Source organism: Phyllostomus discolor, chromosome 6 (assembly GCF_004126475.2).
Source record: "Phyllostomus discolor isolate MPI-MPIP mPhyDis1 chromosome 6, mPhyDis1.pri.v3, whole genome shotgun sequence".
In the NCBI taxonomy this organism is placed as follows: Eukaryota; Metazoa; Chordata; class Mammalia; order Chiroptera; family Phyllostomidae; genus Phyllostomus; species Phyllostomus discolor.
This window is the reverse complement of record NC_040908.2, coordinates 162,027,990-162,043,364: the sequence shown is the minus strand read 5'-3', so window position 1 is coordinate 162,043,364 and position 15,375 is coordinate 162,027,990. Positions and strand designations below refer to the sequence as shown.

Below are 15,375 nucleotides of genomic sequence, written 5' to 3'. Positions count from 1 at the left end.
TGACCTTCCTACTTTCTTCCTCTTAAATCTAAGGATCCAGAAGACTTGCAACCAGGGCAGCGGCAGGCAGCAGCAGCAGCAGCTTGTTCTGGCCTTACTCCCTGAACGTGTTTCCAAAGTCCTCTTTTTCTCTGACTTTTCAGTGAGACAAAAGCAGCCCCACCTTGACTCACTTCTGTCACTGTGACTTTTACCTCTCAGTGAGTTCACACAGCCCAGTGTGGCTCACTTCTTTTCTATAACATTTCTAGGGAGTCAAAGCAGAGCTCCGCCTAGGTTCTCTCTTGCTGCTTCTTCCACCCTAAATCCTTCATTTGTTTTACTGTCCTCAGTGTTAGTAAATGTACTCTCCAAATCAACCTGACCTGTGATATGAAATCTTTCCTATTCAAAGTCAAGAAAACACACACTATGGCTGGTCTGAGGCACAACCAGTCTGGGTCCACTCCTCATCCCGTGACATTATTGTAAGTCTCATTTGTCAGAAAAATCATACCAGCATCCGTGAGTAACCGAAAGAAATCATTAGATCAAGTATACTCACGTTGTTCAGCCTGCAGCTCAGTCTCTCCTGCGCCTCTTCTCCAGTGTTTCGTTGTGGGCAATTTGTTTTTCCTGAAGAATAAGCACACTGGTCTCACGCTACTGTGTACTCACAGGGGATATGTCTAGAAAGATCTGAAAAAACTCCTTCAATGACAGGGGAGCTAAGCAGCTGCATAATATGAGGTTTCTCACCCACATTTCCTTTTTGTAATTGGTAAGAAACCAATTAAATGCAGTTCAATTGGGCAAGAGTTTACCAGTATCTGTCTGGAGAAGGAAGAGTCATATTTGGTGGGATTTCATAGAACTGAACTTGGCATTCAGGGGTGATGTGCATAGCTGTGTGTATGATGGACTAACAAATGCCTCAGCAGTGAATAGGAACCTATTCACGAACACACACTTTACTTAATTTCCTCTCTCCACATATCACTTTTCTATTCTCTCACAGTGTCCAAATCCTTAAGGCAGTGCCTGTTTGGGGGAACACACAAAAAGACACCTAGTGCCTTGCTTTTAATTAATCTGGCAACAATATGAGACTAAAGACTGAAGTAGATATGGAGGCTGTATATCTAATTTAACCTCCTCATCCACCAAATGATGCTCATGGATCTTGTATGACATCCCTGCCAGTTCTGAGCACTTCCAGGAGTGGGGAACTGTTACTACTCTGGGTTCTCCTGCTAGAGAAAGGTAGCATATGGAGTATTATACTTTACTCACCCAGAGAGGACTGAGTGTTTCCATAATATTCAGTTCTTTACACAGATCCCACTGCTCTGGGCATGAGGATGGCTTACACATACTCATGTGCATTCTGTATCCCCTGAGATCCTGGAGGAAAACACAGGGCAGTCTTAATGTCTATCACTGAAGAAAGATTAGTGAAGGACCTATTAAGAGAAATGTGGGAAGACCATGGTGACCCAAAGGGCTGTTGGCACACCTGGGAGCCAGTAATATAGGGAAGTTGTTCCCCTCAGATGTAAAGGACAAGAGGCATGAATCCTGTTACTACAGCAGCCAGCCTGAGCTGCATCCAAAAATTCGAGCTGCCTGATCGGAGCTGAGGTCTTAGGTAGGAGACCCCAGGTTCTGGCCAACTGTGACCAGCAAAGGGAGGGTGAAGTCTCACTTCTCTCTCCCTCTGACTTCCCCTTTCATTGGCTGAGCCACCAGCAGGATCAGCACACAGCTGTGAGGGTGATGCCATCCACACGGGCTACAGAGTCTGGTTTGCTTCTACTCTTAAGAACTTTGGGGCAATATTTTAGCACCTGGAATTCTCTATATCCTGCCCACATTTTCAAAGAAGGCTCTGTATTCAATGTCTCTCAAATTATCATATTTGAATGCTCCCTCTCAGCTTTCGCAGTTATCTGACTCTTTTAACAGCAGAAAACGGATGGATGGGCAAGTGGGTTCTTGTTTCTCTCTTTGGTCCTCTCTCCTTGCCCCACATGGTGGCAAAGAGGACAACTATAACTATTTTTAATCTAAAGGAAAAACTTAAAAAGCTTCATACAAATTAACAAAGGGCTCCCAATAAATACATGACAACTTGTCCTTCCCTGGAGAAGGCCTGGCTCATAGAAATCTCAGGGCAATTACCTCAATATGATGTTTTCTTCCTTTTATAAATTGTTGTTCAAGTACAATTGCCTCCATTGTTTCCCTACCACTCCCCCTGCCCCACCCTTCCCCACCCCCCATCCTTGATTTTACCCCCTTCATCTCTATGCTTGCATCCCGTATATATGTTCCTTGACAATCCTTCCCCTATTGTCTTCCATTATCCATCTCCCCCCTCTCCTCTGGTTACTGTCAGTTTGTTCTTTATTTCAATGTCTCTGGTTATATTTTGCTTGCTTGTTTGTTTTGTTGATTAGGTCCCATTAGGTCTCACCCCATAGGTGAGATCATATGGTATTTGTCTTTCACTGGCTGGTTTATTTCACTTAGCATAATGCCCTACAGGTCCATTCATGCTGTCATGAGGAGTAGGAGCTCCTTCTTTCTGCTGTGTAGGATTCCATTGTGAAAATGTACTACAGATTTTTGATCCATTCATTTACTGATGGGCACTTTGGTTTCTTCCAGCACTTGGCTATTGTAAATAGCATACATACTGTCGGTGGGAATACAGACTGGTGCAGCCTGTTTTTGTTTTTTGAGAGAGGTGGATTTGAGAGATTTCCCTCTCCTGTCCTTTCATCTCAGCCAAACTGAATAAAGCTTTCTCTATCTCCAATCACCAATGTTTCAATACTTTTTCTTACCAGCCCATCATGTACACAAACCTGACTTTCCAGAGGTCATTTTGCAACATGGCTTTTCAGGATGAGTGGAAACATACCCATGTGCAAGATAGAACACCATCACAGGCAGCAGGAGGACATCTAAGAAGATTATCACATTTGTACTATCATTTTCTGTTCATAGTTTTCAAGGTGCATGTCTTATGGGAAAATAGTAGAGAAAGTTTGTAAAAGCTCCACAGACTCATCAACATTTTCAATTGTGCAGAGCATGTGGGATCAGTGGGGGATCAGTAAATGGCATTAAAAAAAGAATGAGTGAGTCAGAACATGAGCAGAATGTGAATTGGTGCACAGCAAAGAGAACTCTGGAAGTCCTCACACATGAAGTAAAGAGTAGGCCTGGTGGGACTGTTGAGGACTCCTTTTGTGGCTCCCTCCAAGGAATTCATGTGCTAGAAAATGTACTGTTAGCTATCACAGGGTATTAGTTAAGCTTGCCAATGCATTCCAATATTTCAGGCGCACCTTTTTGTGTGAGCTCACACAGAGCATTAGAAATTTTGCCAATGCATTCCTGTATATTAGGTGTACCTGTTGTGCTAGGCACACAAGAGAGCTGAGAATGGTAAGCACTGTGGGAAGGCAGGACTAGAGCTCTTGGGAAAGGCACTCAGGTTCATGCAGTAGAACTGTGGTATTTAATCCTTGTGGTGAGTGGAGTTGGGTGGGTGGTTCTTCCATTATAATGTTTCAGTTTTCTTATTAAAAGTTCTCATGTAGTAGAAAATCCTATAGAGTCCACCAAAAAACTGCTTGACCTAATAAATGAATTTGGCAAAACAGCGGGATACAAAGTCAATACCCAGAAACCAAAGGCATTTCTGTACAACAACAATGAAACAGCAGAAGCAGAAATCAAGGAAAAAATCCCATTTGAAATAGCAAAAAACAAAAACAAAAACAAAAAACACAAACTTAGGAATAAACCTAACCAAAGAGGTGAAAGACCTGTATTCAGAAAACTACATAACACTCAGGAAAGAAATCAAGGAAGACACAAACAAATGGAAATATATATCGTGTTCATGGATTGGAAGAATTAATATCATCAAAATGTTCATACTACCAAAAGCAATTTACACATTCAACGCAATACCTATTAAAGTACCAATGGCTTATTTCATAGACATAAAACAAACACTTCAAAAATTTATATGGAACCATAAACGACCCCGAGTAGCTGCTGCAACTTTGAGAAAGAAGAGTAAAGTAGGAGGGATCACAATACTTGACACTAAACTATACTACAAGGCCACTGTAATCAAAAGAGCCTGGTACTGGCACAAAAACAGGCACATGGACCAATGGAACAGAACAGAGAGCCCAGAAATAAACCCAAGTCTATACAGTCAATTAATATTTGACAAAGGAAGCAGCAACATAAAGTGGAATAAAAATAGCCTCTTCAACAAATGGTGTTGGGAGAACTGGACAGCTACGTGCAAAAAAATGAAACTCAAGCACCAACTTACACCTTATACAAAAACAAATTCAAGGTGGATAAAAGACTTAAATATAAACCGTGACACCATTAAAGCCCTAGAAGAGAATGTGGGTAGGAAAATCTCAGATATTTCACGCAGAAACTTTTTTACTGACATGTCTCCTAGAGCAAGGGACATAAAGGAAAGAATAAACAAATGGGACCTCATCAAAATAAAAAGCTTTTGCACAGCTAAAGAAAACAGTATCAAAATAAAAAGAGAACCAACTGTATGGAAAACAAATTTGCCAATGATACCTCAGACAAGGGTTTAACCTCCAAAATATATAAAGAACTTACACGACTGCACTCTAAGAAGACAAGCAACCCAGTTAAAAAATGGGCAAAGGACTTGAACAGACACTTCTCCAAGGAGGACATACAGAAGATCCAAAGACACATGAAATGATGCTCAATATTGCTAGCTATCAGAGAGATGCAAATTAAAACCACAATGAGATACCACTTCACACCAGTCAGAATGGCCATCATAAACAAAGCAACGAACAACATGTGTTGGAGAGGTTGTGGAGAAAAGGGGACCCTAGTGCACTTTTGGTGGGACTGCAGACTGGTCCAACCACTACGGAAAGCAGTATGGAACTTCCTCAGAAAACTAAAAATGGATCTGCCTTTTGACCCAGCAATTCCACTGCTGGGACTATATCCTAAGAACACTAAAACACCAATAGAAAAGAACCTTTGCACCCCAATGTTCATAGCAGCACAGTGTACAACAGCTAGGTGCTGGAAGCAACCTAGATGCCCATCAGTAAATGAATGGATCAAAAAACTATGGTACATTTACACAATGGAATTCTATGCAGCAGAAAGAAAGAAGGAGCTCCTACCCTTTGCAACAGCATGGATGGAGCTGGAAAGCATTATGGTAAGCGAAACAAGCCAGGCAGTGAAAGACAAATACCATATGATCTCACCTTTAACAGGAACCTAAACAACAAAAGAAAGAAACAAGCAAAATATAACCAAAGACACTGAAATAGGGGACAGACTGACAGTGATCAGAGGGGAGAGAAGAGGGAATTTCAGGGGAGAATGAAAAGGGTTTACAGGAACAAATTTAAAGGACACATGGACAAAAGCTAAGGGGAGGGTGGTAATGGGAGGGAAGTAGGGACAGTTGGGTGGGTGGGCTGGAATGGGAGTAAAAGGGAGAAAACTGTACTTAAACAATGATTAAAATAAAATAAAAAGAAAAGTTCTCATGTAGGCTCTTAAGACTCAGAACTGGTCATTTTAAGCCTTCAATATCATATGAGTCAAAGTTTACCTTCTGCCTTAACTTAGTCTTTTGGCTCCAATAGCTTAGTGGAATGTTTGATGGGGGATGGGGTCCCCTCCCTTCTCTCTCTCCTCTAGTTGTGCTTTGGTTTTGAAGGCAGTAGTTGAAATGTGCCTGTCAATGAAGAGGTGACTGTCTTTTTGCTTACTAGGAGTGTTACACCCTCTGTATATAAGCCAGTGTCAGGATTTGGTCCTCTTTCTCTAGATTGAATCTTCAATCTGTGTGGGTATGTGGAGGCTACTACCAGCTCCTGAAAAAGCCACCTGATTCCATGCAGTTCTCTTGGGCATCAGTAGCCTCTTTTGTAATCCAGGCTTCTCTTCCTACTGACCCTCGACTGCCAGCACTTTGCTGACTGCTTTGCTATGTATAGCTTTCCATGCTGCACAAATTCTTGGGGAAATTCAGGAAAATATTTCTTAAGCACGATATAAAATGCATAAATCATAAAATTTCAAACATGTTAGATCACATTAAAATTAAGATCTTTTCTTCATCAAAGATACCCTAAAGAAAGTAAAAGGAGAAGCCAAAAGATTGGAGAAAGACACTTGGAACACACAACTAAAAAAAGGGAAAACATGCAGAATAGACTATGACCTGAAGAATCAAATAGAAAAAGGGAAGCAACCCAGTAGAAGAATAGGCAAAAGAGATTAACTGACTTTAGAAAAAAGGGAAAATTAAATAGCCAAAGAATACCTGAGTAGAATACTTGGGTGCTCAACCCATTGGTATCAGAGATCAAAAACCAGATCACTGAGACAGCTGGTATTCCATCTGCCAGAATGGCAATAATTTCATAGTTGTAAAATATCAGGTTGGAGAGAGGCTGTGGCAGAACCAGGAGACAGTGTTTTCGACAGTGTTGGGTCAGAATTCTGCAAAGGTCAAAAAAGGTAAGTATGAAAACAGAACCATTGAGCTTGCCAAAATGGGGACATTGATGACTTTGGTGACAGCAGTATTGCCACTGGAATAGGGTGTCAGGATTCAGAAGAAAGCTGGGGCAAGAGTGGTGGCAGCTAAGGTGGTAGAGATACTATCTTTTTTAAAAAAGATTTTATTTATTTATTTTTAGAGAGGTAAGGGAGGGAGAAAGAGAGAGAGAAAGAAACATCAATGTGCGGTTTTGGGGGCCGTGGCCCGCAACCCAGGCATGTGCCCTGACTGGGAATCGAACCTGCGATTCTTTGGTTCGTAGCCCGCATTCAATCCACTGAGCTACACAGGCCAGGGTAAGACACTATCTTTTGAACTAAATCACCTTACTTTTCCCACCAGGTGTCTTTGCTTCTGCAAGGAGCCATGGACTGGCCTTCTGGAGTTCTGGCTCTGGTCTTGCCTGTGCTCCAAGCTTTGTTGCCAACCTTGGGGAAATGCCTTCCCTCTCCACCTGTGTGTTTCCATCTATCCATAGAGCTCCCAGGTCTCTTCCAGTTTTCATGTGTCATTGTTCAGGAGGGGATGGAGTGAATGGAGGTGTGCAGTGGATGGCTTGTGGAAAAGTGCAGAGCAAGCACACAAGTTATTGCCCACAGGTGGCAGTGATCTGTTACCTCAGTTGGTCAACCGCACCCCCCTCCCCCCCCAACCCCCCCGGATGAGGAACCTAGCACACAGAGGAAATAATGTGAGCAGAAGGATAGGAAAGGGAGTCTGTTCCAACAAGCCCCCTGGTGATTTCAGCAGTGCAGGTGGCAGGTGTCACCTCTCTGGAGAAGCACCAGGTGTGTTTCAAGTTGCTTTCTATGAGGAGGCGGGACAGATCTGGGGCATGTTTGTTAACTCACAGGTCAGACAAGTCAGGAAGGAAGCTCTGAGAACAGAGTGGAGGATCAAGGTAGGGGATCAGAGATCTGGAGACCAAGAAGGTATGGAGTCAGATGGGGCAGTGGGAGGTAACACTGAAGAAGAAAATGAAGAGAGGGCCAGGCTCACTCTGACCACCTTGCCCTCTGAGAATGGCCCAAATGGTCCAGCCCCTTTTGGGGACCCAAATGAACAAATGTCTCAGCTCACAAAACAGATAGGTGGAGGGCTGGTCTGAAACCAGAATATTACATGCTCCATCCTCCATTTTTGTTGCCCATGATTTCCTAAGCCTCTTTCAGTTCTAGAAAACCCATGGGGGGCCTTGGAACCTCAGCCACTTCTGAGCAGCTGACGGGAAGCCAAGGGCTCCTGGTCAGAGAAAGTGCTGGTGCAGAAGTACATGGAATTAAGTCACATGCCATTTAGAGGAAACTTCTTAGGTAAAGTGAGCACTTAAAAATAGACATAGGATTAAATCATGTTCTGTGTGTAGTACCAACAACAAAAAAGTTATTGCCAGGCTTCTGCCATAAAAGAAAGTTTGATGGCACCTGGACTTTAGAGGTTACTGCCATAATCTGTTGTCACCTAACCATTTGGAAGCCAACTGGTCATCATGGATAACAATATTTAAGTTAATAATGTGTGCAAATCTGGAAATTATAGACATAGTCATTTCTCTTTTAATTTATGCCTACCCTTCCATGTATAATGATATACTAGCATCATAATTTTGGAAGATATATTAAGACAATATTCTTGAGAACTATTACATCATGGTAACCATGTATATAAAATGATCATGATAGTGGATGACCCACTGTTCCAAATATCCTCCCAACACTGCAGTTTCTTATTGCATAAAACTTAACAGCAACAACAAACAAAATAAATCCCCTACTCTGTCCTTTAGTGTCCGAATAAATCTGATTTCTCAAGCAGACTTCTTCACTGCTTTCCCCATCACTGCCAGGATAAATCATTTCCCTCTTTTCCTCTGTACACAGCCCTACCTTCTGCCTTGTGTTAGAGAGAGTTGTTTGCATGCTGTTCTCCTTTCTGAGGCAGAAATTCCTTGAAATCTAGGATTTGATGTGTTCACCCATGTTCACCATTCCCCTGCCATGAAAGAGACTTAAACATATCAAGTCTTGGTGCATATTTATTCAATGAGTGAATGATTGAAAGAATGAAGCCTGGGCTGTTTAGACATTTATTACTCTAACTCCTAAGCTCACACAGGTAAGCACATGAATACGTGCACACTACTTCCCCACATGTGGCTGCCTTAGGGAGAACCGCTTTGCTAAAATCCACTTGAAATTTCCATTTCCTTTTTAATAGAGGCACAGACAATTTACCAGGCTGAAGTAAAGGGAGTTCAGGGTGCACACAGTTGGACAGACATGCTCCTTAGTTTGTCAGGGAAGGAAAAAGCTAAGTTTCAAAGGCACAAAAAGGGGAGGTTTTCTTTTGATCCCAGTGAAAGATGCTTCTACAGCGTTTGGCCTATTTGGAGTGCTGCACCTCAAGGGAATAAGATGGTGGCAAGTTCACTGGTTCTGGATTGGACACTTGGTTTGACACGTAGATAGTCTGGTAGACCACGGTGCCCTGGAAAAGACAGGCATAGGAGGTGCTCTGGTGAGAACTGGGTATTCAAGGATGCCTTTAGACATTACCAAACTCCCTTGTTCCCAGGGAGGAAGGGGAAGCCTGAAGATCCTTCTGGGTTTCACCCTCTTTGGGGCATCTTTCCACCCACTGAGGCTCTTTGAACTCACGTAGGAGACCAGTTGGCAGCCAAAGTGGGCACATGTGGAGGCAATGAAGAGCTCCAGGAGGCTGAAGATGAGCAGAATGCCAGAAGTAGCGAATCCAGTGCTCTGGAACCAGAACGAACCGGAAGTTTATTAGTGCTGCTCTGGGAGTATGAGGTCTGCCTCAGAGCATGTCTCTGCAATGGATGGTGGCTATAGCTTAGAGGAAGTCCTATAACTTTGTCTCATGTCATGGATAAAATATCTCACCAGGTTTGGGTGAGGGGCAAACACTGCAGGTGTTTGTCAGGAAAGAGTAGTCATTTTTTAGGGCAACACCTTGATACCTTATTTCAGGCACAGGGGACGAGACTTAAGGTGTGGCCTGGAGTTAGTGAGAAAGATAAAATGTTTTGTGTAAGAAGTGAATAGAAATTTGGGAGCATGGACAAGGAGCAGAAAGGAAAGTGAAAGGGTTAGAGGAGAAAGACAGGACTGAGCCACAGGATGGGAGGTGGAGCCTGCAGACAAAGAAAGGCACATGGTGTGTGAGGGATGTGCCATCTTCAGTCTTCAGTAGTTGCCTGGGCTCAGATGTAAACCTCCACCACCCCCCTGAACCTTTAGGGAAAGTGAGCCAGTGAAACAACCTTCCTGGCTTCTGACAGTGGCATTTTGTGGGGTGAAATAATTCAGGCTGTCTTGAATTTAGGGAAAAAGTTAGTGCAAAGACCCCCAAGCTGAACTAGTTCAGCAGTAGTAGAGTTCACCTGAGCAGCAGGGGACATCTCAGCCCTTCCCTGCTCTTCTCCAAGAGTACCCAGGAGAATGGGGTGTGTTTCTGTATCTGGGAGAGAGTTAGGGTAGAATCCACTTTAATCCTAAAAGGGCAAGGGATGAATAATCTCAATAATCATTTAGATTCCAATTATAGGAGAGAATAAATACAAAAGTGAACGTGTTTGACACATGGTAGGTAACAAACAAATATTTGTTGATTCTGATTTTTAAAATGGTGTGTATAACAGCTAGCTGCTCAGAGAATCCTGCCTTTTGGAGACAACTTTCTTAGCAATGTCTTGTTCTTCCCCCTAAATCTAGCAATATTTATTAAGCATCTGTTTGTTAGAGTGTCTAAGAAGGCATTTTAAGAGACACAATCTAATAAGGGAGTCAGGTGCAGTTGTAGATAATTATAATTTACTGCAGACACGATAAGAGCTACAAAAGAGCCAAAAGGTTACCCAGGGCACTGAGGAAACAGAGATCCATGCTGAGGACAAGATTTAAAGACAGGGATGTAGGACAGGGTGTCCAGACAGAGGGAACTCAGGGTGATGATGTGTTAGTCAAGGAATCACAGAAGCTTAGAGAGGAAGAGCCTTTACAAATGATGCTGGACCTTTTCAAATGTGTTTTTAATAACAAAATTCTTTTATAAATAAAACTTTCTTATAGGAATAGGGTTGGGTGATGGGTGAAAACAATGAAGGGTTTAAAAGTACAAACTGAGAGTTTTAAAGTCAGAGGCAAGTAAAGTAAAGTACAGCATAGGGGATATAGTCAATAATATTGTAATAACTATGTGTGGTGTCATACAGGTATTGGAATAATTGGGGTGATTACCTCATAAGGTATATAAATGTCTAATTACTATGTTTTACATCTGAAATTAATAACATTTTGTATGTCAACTGTAATTGAAAAATAAAAAAATAAAAAGAAATGTTCCACAAGGCAGAAGGGTTCCTGAAGCAGCTTAGGTGATAGTTATTATTTGATGAGTCTTTGTTCATGCTTGTTGAGCCCTTCCTTGGAGCTCCCCATCTCCTGGCTAATCATGTGCAAAGCTGTGATGAAGTTCAGCTGTCCTTGTTTAGATGTTGGACTGCAGCCAGAGGTGAGGTGGGTGGCCGGGATGGGGTAGTTCTGTTTTCAAGAACAATCATCAGCAAAACTGAGATTAGAAGCCAGGTGGTGACAGCTTCACATGGATTCTGGATGCATGGTAATGGTAAAAACTACAGGATTGCCTGAGGCATTGGCTGGTAGGTGCAGGAGAAATAGAGAGGGGTGATGATTTCACTGAGTTTTCGTACTGAGTGACTGGAAGGATACAGTTGTCATCAGTGGGGAAACAGGAACCCGAGAGAGTGTTTGGGATAAAAAATCTGGAGATCAGAATGGGGTATGTTAATTTCAAGATGGTGAGTGTACAACTGGATTCAAGAGACTGAAGTCTGGGAGATAGGTGTGGGGAGTCATTGTCATAGAGAAAGTGTTTCAAGTCACTGGATAGGATGAGATTGTCAAAATAGTGAGTAGAGAGAGAAACAGAAGAATGAGGATAAAGCCAGAGAATAATGAAAAGTAACAGCAAGGGAGACAGAGAAGAGAGTGACCATTATGAGTGGGGGAACACTAGCAGCAAGGCCTGGAAGCCACGGAGAGGTCTCCAAATAAAATTGGGGACCTTGAGCAGAGGAGGTTTTTGGAGAAGTGAGGCTGATAGTGTGGTTAGAGTCGGTTCAAGAGAGGTTTTGAGAGGAGAGAAGTGGAGACAGTGAGACAGACAATTCTTTTTTTCTGCAGACGTGGTTATAGATCTAGGGTGGTAGCTGCAGTAACTGAAAGGTAATTTGTTTTTGAAGATGAAGGGAAGAGAAGGGTGTATAGATGCTGATGAAAAGCTCTAGCAAAGGAGGGAAATGGATGTAGAAGAGAAGTGGGGACAAGGGAGAGGGACAAGCACTAGCAGTGATAACCTTGAGTGGGTAGGGAGGACAGGACTGTAGTGCAGAGGGAGTCACTGAGTTTTCATGGGACTCTTCTGTAGCTGCACTTTCTAATCTGGTGGCCATGAGTCCCCTGAGGACTTGAGATATGATGTAAATGCAAGACACACACTGGATTTCAGAGACGTGGTCCCCAACATGCAATATATTGAATTAATCGTTTTTACATGGATTACATATAGAAATGAGATTTTTGGATCTATTGGGTTAAATAAATGTTGTTAAGATTAACTTCACCTGTTCCGTTTTTTCATTTTATAGTGTGGCAACTTGAAAATTTAAAATCACATACATGGCTTACATTATGTATCTGTTGGATAGCACTGGCCTAGAACCTGAGATAACTCATTCATTTATGTATTTCTATGTCTGCTTTCACACAGGCTTGAGCAGTTGCTACAGAGACCAGATGGCCAGCAGTGCCTTAAATATTCACCCTCTGGTCCTGTACAAAAGACCTTGGTTGACAAGACCTTTGTCCATAGTAATGAGTGAGAAGGACCCTGTGAGTAGAGGTGCAGCTTGGTGGGTACCTGTGTGTTACATGTAGAACTGCATTTAATTCTCCCACAGTGTCATAAGGTAGGTACTGATTTCTAAACACAGAAACTAAGATTTAGTAATGCCACACACTTAGAGTAACAGCAATAAAGCTCCAGGTCAGGGACTTGAAACTCTGTTCTGATTCTGGCAGCACCTCTGTTTGCTGTAGTGTCTGGTGAAGAAACTTGGTGGTCAGTGGCTTTCCAGGGATTTTCTAAAGACAGCTGAGCTGGACCCAGTGGTCAAGAGGGATACTCACAAGTGACCTGTCGTGGTTACTAAATCTGGCGTTGACAGATATATCTACGATGTAGGTACAGATTCCCGCCATGGAAAAGATTCCACTGAGGATATTCATGCCCAAGCTGCCCTTCACCTGAAGAAGACACAGAGGGTCAGGGTGGGAGAGGAAAATGATTATAGCTGAGATGAGAAGAATCTCAATAAGTGTTTCTTAATGTCAATTCTGGGAACCCTAGTTCTGCAGCAAGTAAAGAGGTGTACTGTGCAAAAAAGTTTGTGGGCAAATGAACAATGGAAAAACCTGAATTGAACAAAGTTAAACAGGATTGATGTGCAAGACCTCTCAGATCCTTTAGGAAAAATTATTTATGTTCCAGCGAGGGGACTATTAAATAATGATTTTTGCTGCCAAGTTTACCTAAACATCTTCATAATATGTTTTGTGCGATAAGTGTCCTCAAGGATAATCTCTGGGAAACACAGATAATCTTTGGGAAACATTTGACCCATTTATCCCCTGGGAGTTATGCAGGAAACTCAGTCCCAGTGTCTTGGGATGTGACAGTCTCTGATGCTCCACAAATGTGGGCCAAGAGTAGAAAGGCATGCCCAGAATTCAGCTTCCCTTTGGAGACTTTCAAAATGATCTCATCTGGTGTGGGATCGGGCCATCCTGGGGCCCTTGTCCTAGACAACCTGCTGTGAGACAAACAAAGGTACTTTCTTGGTCCTTTGTTAAGGGACCACAGAGCCTTGTTCATTTGATTCACAGACCCTGGTTAGTTGCATTCTTAGGGAAGCTGCTGCCTGAGGTTCCCCTGGCTTCCCTGTAGAAGTGTCTGGAGGTTAGCTCTGTGCACTGCAAGCAGTCTCAGTGCCCTGCTCAGCTGGAGGGGAACCCTGTGCCCCAGGAAGCTTTTTGTCTTTTCCTGTAAGATCCTCTGATTTTCTCTCTTAACCACCCTGATGCCTTAACAAAGGTGTCTGTATTTCCCTTCCTTCCCCTGAATCTTCTGGACTCTTTCCCACTTGTGACTTGGCCAGGTTGGTGTGGTCCTGCATGTGAGTATGAGTGAGCATGCATGTCAGTGCCCTGTGTCTGGTTATGAGTAGGTGCATGGATGGAGGAGGGATTGTGTGTTAGCTTCTTTCCTTTGTAGTGTGTCCCTGCTATTGGTCCACAGCTGGGAGAGCCTGTCTCAGGATGTGACTTACCAGGCAAATAGATTTTGGCTGCTGTTCTGATGCCACCGAGAGGGATCCTGAAATGATGAACTGGTACAGAAGAGGGAAATTAGAGAGAGGTCAGTGGTCTGGTTCCCCCTTCAGGCTCCAGGGATTATGGTCACACACAAAATTGTCTCACACATGCTAGGTTCCTCTGCTGGGTCCTCTAGCTCAACATTAATGAATGAATGAATGAATGAATGAGTGAACTGTTTTACACCAGATGACAGGGCATTGAATTGGAATATAGATTCTAGGATACAACCCATCCAGTTTTAAATTCTAGGGTGAAACTCATGTGATCTTGGGCAAGTTACTAATTTCTCCAACTGATAATTTTCTCATACAAAATGAGAAAAACTGTATGTCTTCTTCCTGAGTGTCATTGCCATGAGGTAATTTGTCTCCTGAATTTGACATTTGTTATTTCTTTCCCTTGGCAGGTCGTGTACACAGTAGACACTCAGAAATTTTCTTCTTTCCTTATCTTTTATTTCCCCACATGCACAACTTCTTGATCTCCCAAAAATTCAGTCAGGCATGGGGGCTGTTGTTGAGACAGGGAAGAGATTCCCCAGCATCATCCTTGCCTGTCTATAATTTGATGACTCTCTTTTGGTTACTGAGGAGTATGTTGCATGTCTATGGTGCTGAACATCAAATACAAGACCAATGGGGTACACTGTGTGCATGTACCTCAGCACTCATGCTCTGCAGGTGCCATGGCTGATGGGGTGCCCTTCTATCACCAACAGTCTGAGAGGGCATTGGCTAGTGTTCAATGAAAGGTTTGGTGAGCCCTACATGAAGTGCTTCCAACCTTGCCTTATTTAGCTGCACATTAGCCCATCAAGCACTATTACTCTTCCCATTTTATAGAAGGGTGTCCTGAGGCTTGGAGATTTCAAGTAACCCACCTGAGACCATCCAGCAAGTAGCAGATATGGGAATCTAATCCAGGTAGTTGACTCCAGATCCCATGATCTTAACCCTCATCCTACACTCCTTTCCCCTCAGAGTGGATGCATGAGCCATGTAGTGGAAGTGGGTGTTCACAATGAAAACTTGCTCTGGCTGAATGACCTTCTAACAGGAATGCCAATTCTCCTGTAAGTGAATAATAAATCTCAATCTTACATTCCTGAGTTTATGGAGACTTGATGGGGAATGAAGGAAACAGAAGGCTGGACTTCTGATGTTCCTTCTGGTTCCTTTGAAGAACCCAAGGAGGTAGATCTTGGTTTGTAGGAAGACATTAATGATCTTGAGGAAATAGGAGGACAGTCCTGTAGTTAAGAAGGCAACAAAGAGAAAACTCCTTGCAGAAAAAGGG

General features: G+C 42.8%; 1 protein-coding gene across 3 annotated transcripts in view; it reads right to left on the bottom strand.

The window, feature by feature from the left end:
• Window positions 1-15,375, bottom strand: part of LOC114500569 (membrane-spanning 4-domains subfamily A member 8-like) — a 43,307-nt gene that overhangs the window by 15,225 nt on the left and 12,707 nt on the right. Inside the window, exon 1 of one of the 3 annotated variants that reach the window (XM_036029518.1) lies at window positions 545-664. The exons of 1 other annotated variant lie outside the window; for it this stretch is intronic. The gene's annotated coding sequence lies outside the window, so the exon portion shown is untranslated. Of the gene's footprint in view, window positions 1-544; window positions 665-15,375 lie in introns of those variants that run through there. One more of the 3 variants, XM_028517293.2, reaches the window with a different exon arrangement.